The sequence below is a fragment of the Anser anser genome, assembly GCF_964211835.1.
Source record: "Anser anser genome assembly, chromosome: 14".
Lineage (NCBI taxonomy): Eukaryota > Metazoa > Chordata > Aves > Anseriformes > Anatidae > Anser > Anser anser.
In genome coordinates, this window is record NC_139735.1 from 14,640,434 (window position 1) to 14,657,189 (window position 16,756).

Sequence of the window (16,756 nt, forward strand, 5' to 3'; positions counted from 1 at the left end):
ATTCCAAAAATGGAACCCAAATGGAACAAAAATGTAATCATGATTTAACAAAGATAAAAAGCTGTCTGCAGCCGTACGGGCACCCTTCAGTGAATCAAAAAAATGTCACGCATCAGAAAACAAGCAACACCGCAGAACATTATGAAGTATTAAGTTTCCTCAGTACCAACGAAGCAATCTCCTTCTGTACCCCTTTCTATTCAGCAGCACATGAAGCAGGGAGTTATCGGCAGCCAAAATAACTGGGGCTTGGCCGCTCTCTTCAGGGGTGGTCATGAAGGGACCCTCGACCAGCCCACGCCTTGCCTTCTGCCAACCCAGAGGTCACAGGCAGCAGGCAATGAATCCTCTAGTTTGCTGACCTGACTGAAAGTTAGATCTGCAATATAACAAGTCACCGGACTGGCAATGTGCTCAAGGGATCCTTTGCTCCAGCACCGAGGACCGTGGCAGGATGTCCTACAGCCCTGTCACTGGACCCAAGGGGACGCTTGTCCCTTGTTCTTGCCTGGTTGCAGAGCTCACATCAGCTTGGGGAACCAGGTGAAGAGTGAATTTGGAAGGCAATTAGAAACAGAAGGTACCAAGATGCTTTGGGTTCAGAGCTCCCAGGTGTCAAAAGCTCGTCAGGCACTCTTAAGATCCCCTGCTTTTTGTTAATGAAGATCTCCAAACTTCAGTCCAATCTAAATCCATAGAGAGCCCAGGTTGTCCACATTTAGTTCCACAGACCCTTCAATGTTTTTCAAGTGTTTGGCATTGAGAAATAGAGCTGTTAAAAAAACCTGAAAAACAGAACAATAACCCTGGAGAGACCAAAAGCCCAATACATTTTTTTCCACTTAAATCCTTCCATTAAGTAACTAATTGAAAAAAATGCTCCGAACACAGGAGATGACTTCCAACTTTCACCATGAAATGTGATATTAGAAGGGCAAAATCTTGTTCTCACCCCAAATCGTTAATGAAAATAGTCAGTGTTCCACAATACATAAATACATATACATTTAAATAATGGTGGTTTGCATTGTTTTCTTCTCTGTGTTCTACAAATTCCTTTTGACTTACAATAGGCATAAAAGGACATAATTAGGGTATCTAATCTGAGAACCCTACTTGCAAGAATGGCTTGGTTTTCATATATCATTTCTAGAATAATGTCAGTAAAGTGAAAAGTCCCACAGGTTTAAGGGTTTTGAAAACTCAAGACTTTCTCTAAGGAAAAGTATTAGTGCATGAAATTAAACTACATATAGAATTGTTCCACTTGAAATATTTAAGCATGACTCATTTTATTTGTAATAACACAGTTTCTTCAAATTTGCAGTGAAATAAATACTGCCCAGAGAACAAAAGGCATGAAAACTGCTCGACTAGGATTACTGACATCCTCTGAAGGCCCAAAGTGAAATTCAGTTCTCAAATACTTTCCAAAATGATTTGTTCACAGGTAGCTCTGGTTTCTTCAATGGCCACTCCAACTGAACTAACTTAGTATTAACCACTTACAAATTTTGCACCTGCTATTCAATTGACATCAAAGATGCTTGCAGTGAATTCACTGCATCTATTTGAACCAGCACAGCTTTATTCATTTTTCCCATGTTTCCTTGTCTTCCTCACACCTGACTGCAGCAATACCTCAGGATGCTCCAACTTCCTGGGTTAAAGAAGAATCCCAGTACTAAAAACCCAGCCACTGCTGGAGAAAAGATGACAATATCTAGGAAAAATATACTCTTCTAACCTTGGAGAACAAAGACTGGCTGGCATTTGGAAGCCAAAACGCTCCTTACAAGCCCCCTGTGTCTCCACCTGCAACAACTGGAGATTTCTCAAGTTTGAGCAGAAGGTAGCTGTTCCATCCTCAAGCAGAGTTCTCGAGGGCGCTCAATAGTAGCCTGTCTCATTTAAAGCACAATTTTGGCAGCACTGAAATATTTAATGAGGTGCCGACCACTGATTTCTGGCACACACAGGTAAGCAGTTTTTGTAAGATGCAATAGCAAAACCTGTCATTTTGACAATGCAACATGTAATTTCTCTCTTGGAAATCACTTTCTCCTACATAACTACAGAAACCTCTAATTCTTGAGTCCAATAAATTATTCAAACATATATTTATCTGTGTTTTCCAAGATGCTGTAAACTGATGTGTATTGAAAAGTGTATAGTAGCTCTCTCTAAGCATATAGTCTCTCTCCTGTTTGTTTTTTCCCCCAACCAGGAAGCCAGTGCTTTTCCTATAAGGTTTGCCTGTACAAAACTACAGACAGAAGCGATGTTCTGCAGCCAAAGAAGTTGGCCACAAGCTCAGCATACCAACCTGCTGTACAGAAGGCATTCATTCTCTCTGCATTTCAGCTCCTGTAGTAAATCTAATAATGCTTCCACTTTCCCATCTGCTGTCTTCTGAGATTTATTTTCTGAAAACTGTAAACATCCAGCATGCCATTGTCTGCAACAGTGGGACTACCCCAATAAACGCATGAATGAGCCGTGTCTGCAGCGCATGTGCAGTACACAGCGGCTGAGAAGCAGGTTAATTGCCTAACGCAAAGCCCAGGGCTGCTCTAACTGCTGTAGGCACAACGAAAGACCCAGGGTGTTCACGGGCAGCCCGAGCAAGCTGGCAGCACAGCGCAGTGCTTCCCCCGTCCTGCTGGGCTCAGCACAGACGAGGAGCTCTGAGGAACGGCTCGGTAGCTAATCCAATTGCACTCTTGTGGGAGGCAGAGCAGCTTCTTACTCACTGCCCCAATTTACCTTACTTGCTGCCCCAATTTGCACACTGACATAGCACCAGGTCCATGGTCACAGGAAAGTCTCACGCAGCAGCCCCAAACCTGTACTTGAAAGCTACAGCATTTTACCATGACATGCCAAAAGCATAGCCATGAATCCTGAAAGTTTATCCACATTTGCATAACTTGTAAAATACTTCAGATGACTTGTACTATTACAAACAATTGTTTTACTAGGTGATGTTTTAAAACTATGGTATTAAAGATCTACAAACACACAGAAGAATTTCTCTCTACCAGTAAAAGGATCTTGAATGACATGGTAGCTAAATATTCGGGAAAGAAAATGCTTTAATAAAACATGTGATATCTCACTCTGGAGTTGTAGCATTGACAGAGTGTCATCTACAGTTATCAATATTAATGAAAATTAGCACTGAGTAGTCAAGGGCATCCACTCAAAGGTTAAAAGAGTTTGCTGTTTTTTTCCCCCATGAACGCATTACAGCCCACATTCTTTCTCCTGGGACCAAACTGGAAACTTATGATAAAAGTACTTGCTTCAAATACCCAAGCCAATATAACCCAGAAAAAGAAAAGTGACAATCTTAGTGAGTTCCACAGCCTTCAATAACAAGTTCTTTAGAAACCTCAGCAGCTAACGCAGGCTAAAACATAAATCTTCATTTGAAAGAGGCAGACTGCTGCTGCGAGCACAGAATAATATTTGGCAGACTTAAGCTCCCTCTCTCATAGCAAGGCACAGGGTGGATCTGGACGAGGCAACCGGCACCGCGGTGGCATCAGCCTCTGTCCTGCCTCAGCCAAATCGCATCATTCACCAGCAAATGACATAGCACAGCAACACGTAGCTCAGGGGAGCTGCTGCCCTCTTTGTGCAGGTGAGAAAGGATCCTACAGCTAGCCTATGGTGATCCAAGAACACCTAACCATTTTTTCCCCTGATAAACTTTTCACACAGTAGAATTCATTAAAGGAAAAAAAAATAGAGAGACCGAAGCTCACAACTCCTGCATTTGCTTGCTAATGTTCAGATAAAATACAGATGTGTGTGATGCAATGGTGTCCTCCCTTGGCAAGGGCCAGGAGAAACAGGTGCACTGCTAACACCAAGCTGGATGCCCGGCGGGTTCCTAAGCACTTTCCAGGGGTCTGCATGCAGCTGGGCTCTCCAACAACATAGCTCCCATCAGGAAATATTTCCTCACAGCAAATACTTCTGCAAGCAGCACTGCAAATTCAACACGTTCACCCCTGGTGGAACAGCCTGAGCCTTGCTGTGTTTGCTGGAGATGCAGCCTTCCCTTCTGCAGCAGCCTCCATCCAGCTCTGGAAATAAAGGTGCTTCAGGTGTCTACTCATGGCACATAAAGTGGGTCGGGGGGCAAGGAAAATGAAGGAAAAGACTGCTTCTACCAGCAGGAAGGTGCACAAAGCGACTCAGAAAGGCATAACTCAGAGTACGCCCACTGCCCAGGAAGCCCGAGCCCGGCTCTGCTCGGGGCGACCGCAGGGCCCGGCACTACTGCGGCTGTCCTGCGAGCACCCGGCTGGGCCGGGGATCCCTGCTGAAGCCAAGAGATCCCAAGATGGGATCAGCCGAACGGGGCATGCTGCTTGGATTGCAGCTGTTCTAGGATAACAGAAAATCGCATGACGTTGGGTGAGCAGCATCAAAACTACAGACTGAGCAGTCCTGCTGGCATGCTGCAGCTGTGGGTTTTAGAGCTGGTCATTTCCTCCCTTATAATTGTTATTCAGACAGATAAAAGCTACTCATTTATTAATTAAAGGATTCCTGTTATTACTGCCTGACACACAGGTCTATTCTCTCACATCTACCTACACAGACTTGGCATAAAAAAGCTTTACCCGAGTACCTGAAAGACAAAGTAAATTCCCATTTCCCAACTGGTGTGCAAGGTGCCAGGACGATTCCCCGACCTAACAGGGAGCACTGCCTCTTGGTGGGGAAAAAAACTCAGGGTGGAGAAGGACCTAGTGCACAGAGTCCCTGAGGCAGGGCTCACATTCAGCTTCCTCTCCACTTTCCCTTCCTGGTCTCCTTGTGTCAGCCAGCAAGAGGAGCAGGGTTGCTAGCCACCTCCTTCCTAAAGGGCTTAGGAAAGCACCAAAAAAAGCAACTGAGCAGCCTGATGAGTGGTGATTGCGACTCATTTTCCACCAGTCTGAGCTATAGATGCATTTAGGCAGACCACCGTAACTGAAGGTAAGGGAGCGTTTCCATGTATTTTTCTCTGCACCCCCTGTCTTACAGATCCTGTTCCCAAGAACCCCAAATACCAGGGGGATTTCAGCCTGAGCAGAGCCAGTAGCAGGTTCAGCAGCAGTCGCTGCAGGTCTGGAGGGGACAGACCCCAGCATCACCTTCCAGGAGGGCAGGGAGAAGGCAGGGCTGCACTGCTTCTCCTCCCTCACCCGCAAGCCACCCACAGGATGTACAACCTGGTACAACCACGTCTTCCATGTAGAGCGTGTTTAAAGAAAGAAAACCACCACAAGCAGCATTGTGACTGATCACCCTGTTAACCATCAGTGGGTGTTATTAAGCAGAGCACACTGTCCCCCTGGTTTCCTGACTGAAGCAAGAATCACAGAATCATCTAGGTTGGAAGAGACCTCCAAGATCCCCTAGTCCGACCTCTGACCTAACACTACCAAGTCCTCCACTAAACCATATCACTAAGCTCTGCATCTAAATGTCTTTTGAAGACCTCCAGGGATGGTGACTCAACCCCTTGCCTGGGCAGCCCATTCCAATGCCTAACAACCGTTTCGGTAACGAAGTTCTTCCTAATATCCAACCTAAACCTCCCCTGGTGCAGCTTTAGCCCATTCCCCCTCGTCCTGTCACCAGGCATGTGGGAGAATAGACCAACCCCCACCTCGCTACAGCCTCCTTTAAGGTACCTGTAGAGTGCGATAAGGTCGCCCCTGAGCCTCCTCTTCTCCAGACTAAACAACCCCAGCTCCCTCAGCCGCTCCTCATAAGACTTGTTCTCCAGACCCGTCGCCAGCTTCGTCGCCCTTCTCTGAACTCTCCCGAGCACCTCCATGTCCTTCTTGTAGCGAGGGGCCCAAAACTGAACACAGAACTCGAGGTGCAGCCTCACCAGAGCAGAGTACAGGGGGACAATCACTTCCCTAGCCCTGCTGCCCACACTGTTTCTTATGCAAGCCAGGATGCTGTTGGCCTTCCTGGCCACAGAACCCTGTGGAGAAGATTTTTGCTGTGCTACCCAACAGAGCTGGGACCAAGCACCCGGACATGAGCTCACCTCACTGCTGGCCCCAGCAAACGACCTGGCACGAGTCACTTGCTCCCCCACGCTGACCACACATGCACCTGAGCAGCAGCAGCAGAGGTGGCAGCAGTGAACACAGTGCACGCAGGCTTACCGGAGCAACCTGCACTCCACATTGGCCCTGCAACAACAGCACAGAGACAAAGGACAACTGGAGATGGGCTCACGAAGACTGTGCCACTTCCTCAAGGAACCTAGCCCTGGGTCACTGAAGCCCACGTAACAGCATCTTCTCCACTAATCGTCCTGGCTGGTACCCCTAGCATGCTGTGCTTGTGCCTTCTGCTGCAAACAAATGCAGTTATACAGAACAAGCCGAAGCAATGTAATAAAAATAGCTAGAAAGCTCAAAAAGAAATGAAGTTAAATACATTAAGTGAACGCCCTTTTGATGTTTTACTTGAAGGCATTGATCTGTTTGCTACTAATACAGATATACTGCCGCATGCAAAGGCATGTGGTTTGGTGACATTTCGAAAGAAAAATATTTGAAGTGCAAAAGAAAGATTATCTTCACATGCCTTAGATATGAGCAGACAGAAGTGTAAATAAGCAATGATAAAATTTGCAAACAATGTCTCAGGGTACTAACACAGACCTGTAGCTGAGCACTCACTTGGCGCTTCTCTGTAATAAACTAAAAAAGCAGGCAACCCTTTCAAATATCATTTGAGATTTACTGTTTTAAGTTACTACTCAGTGTTTTAATGCACACTAAAGCCAAGTTTTTGAAAAGCACAAGAGCATACACAAGTTTTTTTTTAATGCTTTCACTGTCAGGTAAAAAGTAGTCACATTGTAATGGGTAAACACATCTCCATAAAGCAGTACCACTGAAGTCATTTACAGCATCCTCCAGATTTGCATGCTTTCCTACACATAACTCTTAATGCTTACAAAATTACACCTTCAATTATAGCTGCTGTTCAACAACTCCTTGGTTTAACATTAAGTAAGAAGTCAATTTATAGCATCAAATGCAAAATTTCAATAGAAACTTCGAGTCTGGGCAACAGACTCTCCAAATGGTTAAGAATGCTGCAATCTGAGACCGAGACAAAAAAACGCTTGCATTTTAAAGCTTGTTTCCTGGTTATTTGCATTTTCTTGCATCCAAGCAGCAACATTTCCTTGTGGCTTCAGTTTTTCCTTCCGTTGACACCTAGCTTTACTCCCCAGTTGCCATGCACAGTACTATTCCATAATATCAAGATTTCATCTGAACTGCTGGAAATAATTCATTTAGTTCCAGGCAGTACAATCACACTTAGGCTTCCATTCACCTCTCTAATTTTTATTCAAAGTATTTTTTTATCCATCTCAATTACTGCACGCATATTTCAGCAGAGACAGTGTTTTAAAGCCTCTGAACACAGAGATGTAAACTAATTTAGCCTGCATTATACCACTGATGTAATACTAAAACCTGAACACTTCCTTTTTACAGAACTGAGATACTGATTTAAAAGACGCTCAAACATAATGGTACACACCAATAAGATTAAAATTAAATTATAATTGAGTAAATATTTAAAAGGATATTTATGAGGCTCGCTGCTCAATTATGTACATCAGAGCTTCAGAACAACACACTTTAATGGAGGTTTGTGCCCACTGAGGAATGAGTACATTCCCACAAGAAAATACTTAAAAAAAACTCATGTTGCTGATTTTTCCGCTCAGCGTGAGGCTGATCAGCAAAAAACAGGCTCAGTGCTTTAATAAATTTTTACCTTTGACACTTGTTTTAGAAGCAGAGTTAATCTATTTATTTTACATTTGGCTTGTTTCCTTGCACCAATATAAAATGCAATTTGTAAATATAAAAAATTCATACACAAAAACTAATTGTTGTAAAAACTGTATTAAGCCTGAAAGCATTAATTCTGGACTTCAGTCACTCAGCACGAGAGCAGTAGATGGTGCCTCCTTTTCAATTCTTTGAAATGTGCAAAGGAGCAGGAGCACATCTGGGCAATCCAGCCAAGTTGTTGGTTCGAACACGATGCAGACACATCACAGAACCACTGAATCTCCGAGTGGGAAGGGACCCACGAGGGTCATTGAGTCCAGCTCCTGGGTCCCCAAAGTATCACCCCAAAAAATCAGACCGTGTGTCTGAGATCATTGTCCAAACACTTCTTGAACTCTAATAGAATAAAGACTCAAAGGCAAACGCTTCAAAATTATTACTTAGGACACAAAAATTATTCTAGAATTTTTGATCAAAAAAAGCTGGCATTTTTTATTTTTATGACAGAATAAACACAAAAATCTTGTCTATTTTTCAGATGAGGCTGTACGTATTCTTCCTGGCTTTATTTTCGGTCACCGTCCCTGACTCCTGAAGTGGTGTCCGTTCGCACCGCCCCTGTCCCAGACACCATGATACCTTGGCGCCCACCAGGCTCCCCATGCAAAGGCCTGGCAAGGCCAGCCTCATGTTTTGTGCCTGTAGGAGCCCACATCTGTGCATTTCTCACCAATTAAGGCAGACTAGCTGAAATGGGTGCAGAAGAGCAAGACAGATTTTGCCCAAAGGCCTCCCCAGCTCTGCCCCTAATGGCAGGCATTCATACCAGGCCGTGCCGCAGGGCCCGACTCGCCGAGGAGGCCCTGGAGCCGCAGGCCACACGCTCCTGGTGCCTCTACATCTTCACAGTGGTGTTTCAACACGTTTTACCGACAGCAATTTCCTCCTACAAGGAGGGGCTGTGGGGCTGTTGCTAGACATGCTACGGAGAAAGCCAACACCAGACAGACCCAGGAGCTGGTTTGTCCTTCATCTCCTAAAGACGACAAAACACATGCACAGCTTGGTTCCCAGAGCAGTGCTGGGTGCTGAAGAGTCTCTGATCCAAGCACATGAAGGCAGATGAAAGCCAGGATAATATTCCTTTTCCTTTCTACAGAGGTTAATCCTGCTACCAGGAAGCCTGGCTTCAGAGCAGGCCTGGATTCCTGTTTGACGGGGCCTGAGCAAGACAGAGGTTTTTGTTACCCAGTCAGGTGAGGGGTATGCACACATTCTGCAATGTAAGACAAGGAGAGTGGTTCTGACATCTCACTGGAACTCTCACGCAACAGAGGATGAATTTATCTGGACAATTTTGACAGATTAATGCCACGTCTTCTATGTAAGAACAGCCCAATACATTTACACTATCCTTTCTGTCTCCAGCACCGTGTTGATGGCGCAGATAATACATTCTGCCAGTTCTCTGTTTATTTTTCCAACACTTAACCAGCCAGACTGCTGGACCTCATAACCTTGTGACATCCTTCATTGCTGGAAAACTGGGTGGGGGAACAACCAACCAAACACAAAACACACACACAAAAACAAAACAAAACAAAAAAAACAACCACTGTTTTGCCTCTTTTGAAGCATGAGTGGAGGTTCCACCTGGTTCCGTCACCTGCCAGGACACCCAGCTGAAAGACGTTTGTGTCTTACACACTCGGCTGGTCACATCGCTGTGTCAAGCCTGCCGCAAGTTACCTTTGTTCCTACCAACTCCTGTACAACTACCCCAGGAGACAACAACAGCCTTGTTCTCATTATTTTATAACTTTTGAAGGTGGATATATACTAAATTTATGTTTTATTTCATAACTTTCATTTCTAACAGCACATGCTTTAATATTGCTTAGGACAGTAAATTTTCCCAACATACACAGAATCTCAAATTGATCCTGTTGAAAGTACCTGAATAAGAAAATAACTCTACATCATACATAACATACTTGGATGTCCATGTGCTTACTAGAATACTAATATTAGAAAAAAAGGGAATAAATGAAACTTTATTATCATCATCTTTGTGAAGGATTGTCCTTGCTTGGAGTCCTGGGAACTCTTGAGTAAGCTCATAATCCTCTCAATATTATCTGTGTGCACGTGGAAAAGACACTCATCCTTTACCAATTCTGACATCCAGATTTTTTTCCTTTAATAAAGACTCATCATTATTTCCTTCACTTCTTTTAACTGGTGACTGGGTTTCTCAACCCAAATCCCCAATGAAACTATGACACTTTCTTAGGACGTTCAGTCCCACAGCACACTGCCACCACCGCAGATATTTGGATTTCGTGTTGCTCGCTGCTCTTCCTGCCCTGCCAGCAGCTGCAGCACGCACGGCATGGCACAGCCTTTGGAGGTCTGCTTCCTGAGAAACCAGGCAACAGCACTGCCACGTTAGCCATCATCTTCTTTCCTGATTAAAAAGCCCTGCAACCCCAGAGCTAAGCGACTGGGCACAGCACCTCCCTGATGCCGCTGTGCTGTTCCAGTTGTGAGGCAAAGCAAGCTACAGCTGACACAGGGGTTTTGCAGCTGCCCCTCTGCACCAGGGGCATCTCAGGTCGGGAGAAACAGCTCCTTGCTTGTGGGCAATCCATTGCCATTCAGTGATCTCCAGTATTTGTAACAGTCAATGAAATTTAAAAACTGAAGGCCAGCTGAAGTAAATCTAATGCTGCCCAGACCATACAGCTTGTTGGGTAAAATGGAAGACCACAGATGGGTGGCCTGCAATCATTAAATACTACTATTCCTGAAACACAGAGAACCATATCTTGGCATAAAGAATAGCATTGGTTGTATGAAGCAAAATCAGCCAAGTTCAACTCCAAAACAAAAGACAACAGGATGGACACCCCACCACGCTGAGAGCTCGGCCGCTGCGCGCAGGCACACACTGGTCGCCCTCACCACCCTCTGCAGCTGGGACCCCTCCGTGTCCTGCTCAACTCCCTCAGCCCCGCTCATCGCTTAGCATTACGCTTCCTTTCTACCATCTCATCTGCTGACTTTTCTCTCTGCTTGCTTAAGAAGGACAGAAGAAAGCTAAGCATGTTTTCCCATACATAGATACTGACAAATACACCTCGCCGCAGAAAGATCTATTTTTGCTCCTTTTGATCCTCAGTAGGTAAATTGTTCTTAGAAATAAAGTGCCAATGTAATTAGATGAGACTAATTTTGGAAGTGCGGGCTACTTTACTGAAAAATCTTTCTCAAGTAACACAGGCAGTTAAAATAACACCAATTAAATTTGTGTGAACCAAATTAGAGAGCTCAAGCTTAAAAAATGCAAGTCCAAAATATTCAACAACTTTGTTATACAGGCAAGTATTATCTATTCAATTCAGAGGCTAACCTAGCTTCAGGTTTTAAAAGCTGTAAATTTTGCAGTTCCAGATCAGTGAGCAACATCCTGACTACAAGAAACTGTGCAGGTTTTTCCTCTTTAAGATGTTTTTGGTTTGAAACGCCTTGTCAGAGAGGCTGTAACAAGATTCCCAAGATTTGAGAGAGTGAACAATTTTTGCATCTCCTTTGTGCTGAAACGACCTGGTGCTTTCACAGAATAACTTGGCTCCTTACTTATATCTACACCGAATGCAAATTGTCACATAAAAGTCCAAATTGTGGGGATTAAAGAAATAAGAATTTCACACAAATGCTACATGGAGCAGCCTGCTTAGGGAGGCGCAGTCTCAAAACAATATGACAAAGAACGTCTCCCACGTGGAAACATGAGTAGTGTAATAAGAAAACCAAGAACAAAACAGAATAAACTAATGTGAGATCTGCAGAGTGCAGCAGGTGTTTACACATCTAAGACTGATTTTGTGTCATTGGTATCCATTAAAAAGAGGCACGGTGCTCTTTGCGGAGGATGTGTTACCAGAAAACAATCCCCAGGCAGTGCGAAGAAACGTTTGCTGATTTCAGAAGAGGAAGAAAAAACGCAAGAGAAGGGGAGGCAGGGGGAAAGGAGGAAAACAATGCCAACAGAAACAACACTAAGTTCTCTGTCGGCATTCTTATGGAAAAGGTAGCTGCAATACCAGACAATAATTCTGATTAATATTAAACATGCAACTTTCACGAGCAAGCTTCTTGAGCTTAACTGACAGGCAAATTCATCTTATAATAAAAAGGTCTATACATCACTTCCTGAAAACTGCTGAAATTTGAAGGCAGCTTCTTCAAATTAACATCAATTAGTGACCATAAATAAATAGTAAAACAAATTATGGGCCAAGTCTCTGCAGACTCCATTTCGCACTGACGGACCAAAGATCTTTAAAACCAGTTTAATGTAAAGAACTTCAGAGTCCCCTTTTTCCTTCATTTCTGAAGAGAGCAATGGCAGAGAATAAAAATTGTATGCATGCTCATCTGCTGCATTTCAGCAAAAAGGAGTTTCACAAGTACAAGTTTCAGAAGTACAGCTGCCCTGCACTGAGGCTAATAACTTAAGCACAACAAACGGGTTAAAAACACAGTCATGAAAAAACGTTCCCAGTTTTGTGGAGCTGTTTCACGGATCCTGCTGAATCCTAAACGCTCTTTCCAACCACCACCACCATCTCAGAAGAAACCAGAAGAGACACTTTGGCTGACCACAGCCCGCGTGGGCAGCCCTTTCTGTGCTGGAGGCCAGGAGGAATACCACCTACCACCCCAACGAGTGCTAACGTCCCCACTGCCTAAAACTGCAACAGGTCATCAAGGCAAGCCAAGACTCTGAGCAGCCTTCAGCGGGATCGCACCACCTCCAGCTCATTAGACATTCCTCGAGCATCTGAGAGCCTGGGATGAATGCAATTTTTGTTATATAAGGGTTTCTGGGGAATTTTCCCTGCCAGCACAACCTCATAGCTTAGCATCCTCAGCACAAAAAGTCACAGCTACCAACTAATCCTGTTCACTGCAAATCATATTTATACAACATTTACACCATCTTCCCTTCCTCCCAATCAATGTATTTACAAAAGGAAAGTAAGGAGGTATCTGTACTATGCTAGAACTCATACAGCTCCAGCCAAACCAATCCATCCTCTTGTACGCTTTCTTCTGTAACATCCTTTATGTAATAAGTTTTCAAAGATTAAGGAATACTTTTATTTAAAAAAAAAAAAAAAAAAAACAAATACAAGCACCATGGACTCTGATCTTCTGCAGTACAAGCTGTCAGCAAGTACCTGGAATCCTTCACCGCTGGTAAATCCCCCCTTTCAGCTGAGGACCAGAGCCGCTAATCCCTGACATCAAGGCAAACGCATTCACCCCAGTGATAGGAGCCAACCAGCTTTAAAGACCCCATAACCAACTCAAGTGACCGTGACAGTAATTTATAATCCTAGTGGCACAGATTCATTTAGCAGCCCAGGTGGCAAGGGACAAAGAACAATTTCTGTTTTTTTTTGTTTGGTTGTTTGTTTTCCCCATATTTAAACCCATTTTTAAGGGACAGCAAATATCAGTGTAATACAGATAAGATACCTGAAGTCTTGGCTGCGTTCACAGAAACATACTGTGCTTCCCAAATCCAAAAGGTTCTGTGCTACTCTAAATACAAAATACCAAATATAAGCAGATATCCTAATTTTCCTATAGTGGTTGCCAGTGTCTGTGTGTTTTCCTCATCCTACCTTACTTTTTAAGCCACTTAGGATCTGCCCTTCTTAATCATTGATAAAATACCATCAACATCCCTCAGCAAACCTAGCATTTTGACTTCCTGCTTCATCCTCATGAAAGAAGCTATTTTGGCCCAGTAAATTTCAACCTGCAAGTCAAGAATATGCCTACAAAACAGGAGGAATTCAAAACTGGGGTCACAGTTTCTCAGGAAAGAATTTGAAACAGTAAGTGTGGAAAAAAAGAAAAAAGATTTTCATAAAGTAGTGTTTTGCTATTTGCACTTTGGAAACAAACACACAGAGTACTCACAAAACTCAGATTTTTGTCCTAAATAGGTTTTAAACATGCAGCTTTACTATTTCCTCAAAAATAATACAGATCTTTTAAGCAGACAGTGTAAACCCAAATATCAGTTAGGATTTGCTACTAGCAGACATCTGTACAAGAGACCAGTCCCATTGACTGTAAACAAAGATTTTATCTCCAGTTAACCACAGGTTATCCTCGAAACTGGGTTCCCTTGTTCAGCTGAGCGTACCTGGCAATAGCTGTGCTCATCCTGCCGTTACGGAGGCCACATGGGTAACAGACAGACTTTCCACCAGCTTACTTAGCAGGCAGTATGCTTTGCAATTGAAGCAATTAATGAGAGAAGCCAAATTCAAAAGGTTCAACAAATCAAGACAATTCCCGATTTCACACTGCTGCCCCCATTCCAGACTCCAGATAAACCCGACAGGCCCAACATGTCCCAGAAGGTTTAGCTCTGTGGCACAGCAGAAGCAGAGAAGGATCAGGTACGCGCGCTAAGCCCTGGACCAGATGGAGTGATGGATGACAAAGAAGTTTTTAAGTATTTCAGCTCCTTATCTACCTCTTTGCAGTATACTGGGGAATAAAAATCAAAAAAGCATCCATTTCCAAAAGCCGTTCACAGGCTTAGAGATAAGCAAAGCTCAGTGAGGGGTGTGATCCGAACACATACTTACGGAAACATCGGCTTTCAACAGTGTCTTATGACAAATTTTGGTTCCTGTTACTAATCTTCCTAGCCAGATATCATCCCCACAGAGTCCTGATTACTGCGCTCCACAGCTGTCACAGGCATGAAAAAGGAAGCACGAATACTGTTGTTCATTTCTTCTGATCTTCCTTATCATCCTCTATTTCCCTCTCCAAGTAAACTCTTTTCTCATAATTTTTCTTTTTTCCTGTTGTTCTTTTTCCATTGGTCTTCTTTCTGTTTCTTGGTAGAATAGATAGTGGTTGTAATGACATAGCAGAAAAACACTTGCATCAGAAACATGCTTTGGCCATTCCAGCTCCCCTATAGCAACAAGTCCTAGCAGTTAAATTCAGCACAGCAAGTGTTCATCCACCCTCACAGATAAATGCTTAAAAACAATCCGACTATCATTAGAGACACCACAATCCACAAAGGAAAGAAAAAAAAAAGCCCCTAAACATGGCTGCCAGCAGAAGACAGCAACCATGTGCCCTAGTCTGAAGCCTGTTCTCATCAGAGACAGGAGGCGGCTGCAGCAGCCTCCACACATACATTATTCCAGTGTGGAAGCCATCCTTCACCTCTCAGGTTTAGATTCTGCAGACTAATGCTCTTTGGGTTTAAGACATTTGATATTAGAGAAAGGCATCGCAGCACATTTACTTGGAAGCCTTCACATAAGACCACCGGCAGGCTCAGAGGGCATAGCACGCACCAGCAACATCTCAGGCCTGCCCTGGAGCCATCACCTCTTTTAGAACTTGAGCACATGTATTTTTTTGTTGAACTACTATGCTAAATGTAAGAGCATCTTCCACATGCTGATATCGTTTGTCTACAAAGGGTGTTGCTTCTCAAAATTCTCTAGGCCTTATTACTCTACGCCAAAAGCACCAATTCTTGCTGTCTCTCACAAGCCTGTTTCTGGTGTTTTCAGCATCCCCCTAAAATGCTGTATGAAGCAGTGGGTGCTGGAGATCTCACACTGTTTTCAGTCAAGATAATTTCAAGAAGCATCACAAGCTTTGGTCTATTTTCACTTGGGCTGCTGTCGCCAGGAAAAGCATCACTCTTTCCTCCACTTCTCCTTCCCTTTTTAAAAACTGACCACTCTTCAGAACTGCAGCAAAACGACAGCAGTTCAAAGTCATTACGCGTGTCACATGGGCAAGGCCTGATGATAAAGGACGTCAGGAAGAGCCAGCCAGCTGACAGTAAACAGCAACCTTGACTCCTGAGGTGGTAAGTGGGGGAAGGCTCTGCCGGAGGGACTCAAAAGACTGACTTCAGTCTTAGAAGCAAGTCCAAAAGGCTCAGTGTGAATCTCCAGAAGGCTGCAATGTAAAAAACATGAGAGAAGACTACAGGAAGCCAGGATTTTTAGTGCAAAGCACACCACCTGTTTTGCCCCACAGATATGTCTGGCAGAGACCTCTCTTTGAGCTTGTAAGCCTAGTATTGGTGAATTTAAAGCTGAAGCAGTTAACTGCATCTGTCTGCTTGCCAACGCTTTGAAGAAGCCTTACTTTGTACACGCAAAGAGAAAAATAGGAGGAATTAGAAAACACTCCTCTTTCAGAGCACCTGCTGAGGGCACACGCTATTTTCTCAGCACCCACGCTCTCAGTAGAACATGAGGGAACTGGAAGGGGCTCTGATGCATCCCGTGGTGACATAACGCAGGCCAACGAGGCAATATGTCAGGGCAGCAGGATGCCGCAGCATCACGAGGCCTTCGCACGCACGGGGTTCTGGTCCTTGTGCCATTTCACCTCCTGAACACCAAGCCAAGGAACACAGCCAGAGTCCAGCTTTTTAACAGTTTAGATACATTTGCTTTTTGGTCTGTGAAAGAAAGCTGTGGGGCATCATATGAGAAACTCATGCCATTTTCTTATTCTAGGCATCAAAGAGGTCTCACCAGGTGAACAACATGCAGACAGGTGCTGCAGGCTCTGAACTACGAGCACAAATTGTAACTGTCTTTTTATCCAAGTTTCAATTATATTCATTTATGGATCATTTTGCCATCTTGCACTTGGCTCTAAAATCCTACAAGAAGTTTGCAAACCCTGCAAAATCTCTGCTAAAAGTCTCTCGCCTGTTCCCAAGGATAGACACCTGCCAGTATGCCCAGACTTTGAAGAGGTTTTGGCTAGCATGTCCATAGTTATTTCCAAAATATTTTACTGAAGAAACTATGGAGATGTTCCCATAT

At 44.0% G+C, this 16,756-nt stretch overlaps 1 long non-coding RNA gene across 2 annotated transcripts in view; it reads right to left on the reverse strand.

Moving 5' to 3' along the window:
- Window positions 1-1,969: 1,969 nt before the first annotated feature.
- LOC310881217 overlaps window positions 1,970-16,756 on the reverse strand; it is a 41,527-nt gene continuing 26,740 nt past the window's right edge. Inside the window, exon 5 of one of the 2 annotated variants that reach the window (XR_014572206.1) lies at window positions 1,970-14,778. This is a non-coding gene — a long non-coding RNA (uncharacterized lncRNA). The remainder of the gene's footprint in view (window positions 14,779-16,756) is intronic. The other variant, XR_014572207.1, reaches the window with a different exon arrangement.